The sequence below is a fragment of the Marmota marmota genome, unplaced genomic scaffold, assembly GCF_001458135.2.
Source record: "Marmota marmota marmota unplaced genomic scaffold, marMar, whole genome shotgun sequence".
NCBI classification, from domain to species: Eukaryota; Metazoa; Chordata; class Mammalia; order Rodentia; family Sciuridae; genus Marmota; species Marmota marmota.
Window position 1 is genome coordinate 40,325 of NW_026008293.1, and position 3,788 is coordinate 44,112.

A 3,788-nucleotide genomic window follows, 5' to 3' on the forward strand; every position below is an offset into this window, starting at 1 on the left:
GGCCCATTTGCCTACAGTGCAGGCCAGCAGCAGCTTCCTGCCATGGCTGGAAGGAGTGGGTGGAGAACACCCCAGCTCTCTCACCCTGTAAGAGGACTTCTATTAGTAGCATGATCTACATGGACCTCCAGCATTCCTTATCAGGACTGTGCTTAGTCACTCAGTGACAACAACTGGCTGGTACACCCTGTCTTCCAGTTCCTAATCACTTCCTGTTCCCACCTGGAGTTTTCTAGCATCGCCTCCCAAGAACACTACTTGCTAACAAATCTGGATCGCAGGGTCCCCACACTTTACCTCAGGGAAGCCAGAGCATGCAAGAAGGTTCTAGAAAGGTGTACAGTGACCCCAGTCTATCTGGCCATTTTATGCCTGAATTGATAGTACTCCTTGGCTGCTCTGACTGCCCTGATAGGTTTAGGAGAAAAGACAAGCCATATTTTGGCATGTAAAATGCATTCAGGCCGAGTCTCTTTCACACAAGCTACCAAGTAGGGGCAGAATCTCATGAAATTGTAAGTACAACAGAATGCCAAACGACTACTCATTCCATGAAGACATGCTGCAAATAAGACTTAGAAGACGTGCTGCAAACAAGACTTCGAAAAGTGTCCTCAGAGGAGATTCTATCATTCTGCATTTGCTTCTGAAAGTTGAAGCACACAGTTCTAATGAGCCCAGGAAGACAAGGTTGATACCCAGTTGAGTTGGCATATGATGTGCCAGAGCTCAGGACTTTAAGGCAGCTGTCAGGTGGTTCCCGGGCTCTTCTGGTCCTCAATTTCACTCAATGTCTTTTTGTTGGTGATGTAGTTCAGCAATGGATTACTGGGCCAGAGACTTGTTCAGTATTGCTCAGCAGTAGCAAAACACTGTCACCAGTTGTAGGTAGCCAACTCCAGGTGAGAAACATGATAGATGTTAACTCTCACGGCTTCACACCCGCAACCTGCCCCTCAGTGATCATGCTCTCTAAAATATACACCATGCTTAATTGTGTGGAAGAATTCTACATCTAGCCAAACCACACGAGCTTTCAAAAGCCAGCGCAATAACATTTAGAGGATTCGCTCTCCAAAGCAAGCTTGCCAATGCCTGAGTGCCCCACACTCTATTGGCGCCAACCTCACCTCCTTTTAGAATGCACACATCCACCAAGATATCACTGCCTGTGGTGGTTGAGCGGCCTTTCCGATGGACGAGGTGGATGTGAATGTAACACGTGAATGAATTAGCATTTACCAACAACTGGAAGAAAAAAATTCACTCTCTATGATATGATGACGGAGCTGCTCTGTGATCTAGACCATCCCCCTCTCCTACATCCGCTGTGTTTTCCTCTGCCTGGATGGACCTCCATCTCAGCCCAGAAGGATGTGTCATTTCTAGTCAGAAGCCCTGTCATTGCTTCCAATTCCAGGCCCTGATTCCTGGTTAACGCAGCCAGATCTCGCTTTCAAGGTAGTCTCTTCAGATCCCTTCCCTACCCTAACCACAGTGTGGGCTCTGGCCCCACCCTTACTCTCTACACCACTATTCCACATTATGGTCTTCCTGTCCCTCTCTGTGACCCAGGACTGCCCATGACCGACCCCACCCAACAACAAGCTGTTGAACCAGGTGCCATCAGAGGGTAGAAATGACCAGAGATTGCTAACTTGAAGATTTCACAGATAGTTAATGAGACAAGGAATATCCTGAACCAGTCAAATGACATAAGAGGAAGTCAATGAGTTCTAACCTCAAGGGGAAAATCCTACGGTACACTGGCTCTCAAATTCAGCTGCACACTGGAACCACCTGGGAACTGTACATAATACTGACCCCTGGACCACCCACTGGCCCTGGGCTGATGGAATATCTCTGGGCTAAGATGGGACACTGGGGTTTGTAAATTACCAGTTGAGTATAATATAAAGCAAACTTTGGAAACATTCCTTTTTTTCCCCCACATGAAGAACTGTGTGCATACAGATACAGAAGTACACAAATCTGCAGCATAAGGCTCCTTGAGGTCCATAGATTAAATGCACTGCAGTGACCAGCACCCTGGCTAGGAACACCACCAGCCCCCTGGAAGCCTCCTATTTCCACCTTCCAGGTGATCACAGCCCTGCCATCCAAGCATGGAGGAGTCCTCCCTGCTGAGAGACATCAATGTGGAGAATGGAGAGCCCCTCTCTCCTCGGAGTCCCTGCTTTGACAACAAGTGCACTGGAGAAGTTTAAATCAAGTGGGAGGCACATGGGCAGGCTTCCTGGATGAGGCCCTATTGAAAGGAGGATGGGATCTGAGGAATGGACCAGAGAGAGGAAAGATGGGAAGTACAGCAAGTACATTCAGAGCCGAGGTCACGCCCAAAATACAATATTGGCTGACAAGAGAGTCCTTGCACCAGGATCACCAATTTTGAGAAGGCAATGAGGACTGCTGAAAAGATCAATTCCACAAAATTCCATGGAAACCACTCATCAGACCTTTCTGAAAACACTGGAAATGCAGGTTTCATGCAAGGAACTCTGGGTGACAGATGGCAAAGTTTGCCAAATGCAAACATGCCTACCAGCTCTGAGAAGCCATTCTCATTCACACTGCTTCAACCCGGGAAAAATCCCCATGTGCTCACTGAGAACAAGTTAGCTTGTGCCACTTGAAGCTGCTTCCACAAACAGCTTCACTTCTGCACTTCTAAGCTGTTCTCCTCAAGAACTTTCAGAGCACAGTTCAGGCATGAAACACGAAGGGTGCCAGAAAGAGATCTCTTGAATCTAGCATCACCAACTTGCAGGGGAAAAGAGGACCAGCTGAGAAGATCAGTTCTCCAAAGTCTCATTGAGAGCCATTTGTCACACTTGTTTACAACATTCACTTGAAGTACAGGTGCCACATGAGTGAACTGTTTTTGATCGATGGCACAGAGGCTTCAATGTGAAAGCATGCCTGTCACCTGTAAGAAGCAGTTTTGATTTCTTCTAGGTCACACAGAAAAAAATAGCATGTGCCCACTTACAACAAAGTTAATCAACAAAGCAAATTGAAACTGCTTGCAGCAAACACCTTCCATTCTCCCACTCCCCAGCTATTTTCAGCAATCACATCCAGAGTCCAATTCCAGCCCAATATAAAATGTGTGCTCCCAAGGAAGCCTTATAATTGACATCACCCAACTTGGGGAGGCAAGGGGAATGCTGAGAAGATCAGTTCTCCAAAACTCCTACTTTTTCAGAAAACTCATTGAATGGCAGGGCCCCACTTGCAGCCATCAGTGGTTGACAGATGGCACAGAGGCTTCAATGTGAAACCATGAATGCCAATCATTACAAGTGCTTCTGACACACTCTAGTTCAACCAGGGACAACCCAAAGTGCTCAAGGAGAACACACTTTGTTCCTGCAAGTGGAAGCAGCTTGCACGAACTGCTTCAGTTAGAAAATTCCAAGCTCTTCTCAGCAAGCACATTCAGAGCACAGTTCTGGCCCAATAGAAAAAGGGTCCTAGCAAGAGTGTCCCACACCTACGATCACCTTCATAAGGTAGCTTCCCATCTTCTGTGTGGAAATGGGTTTCTCCTTGGCCCTTATGCTGTGGAGGAGACCACTAGGAGCTCAGCTTCATGTAGGACCATCGGACCATTTTGCAAGCCCTATAAAGCCCTCACACATGCTCAAATGCTACAGGACTTTGCAGACCAGTCCAGGCAACAGTAGACATGCATTCATTGTCTAGAGTCTACAGATTCCTAGATGCATGGCATTCATTATCATCAAATGCACAATTTTGATCAAAAA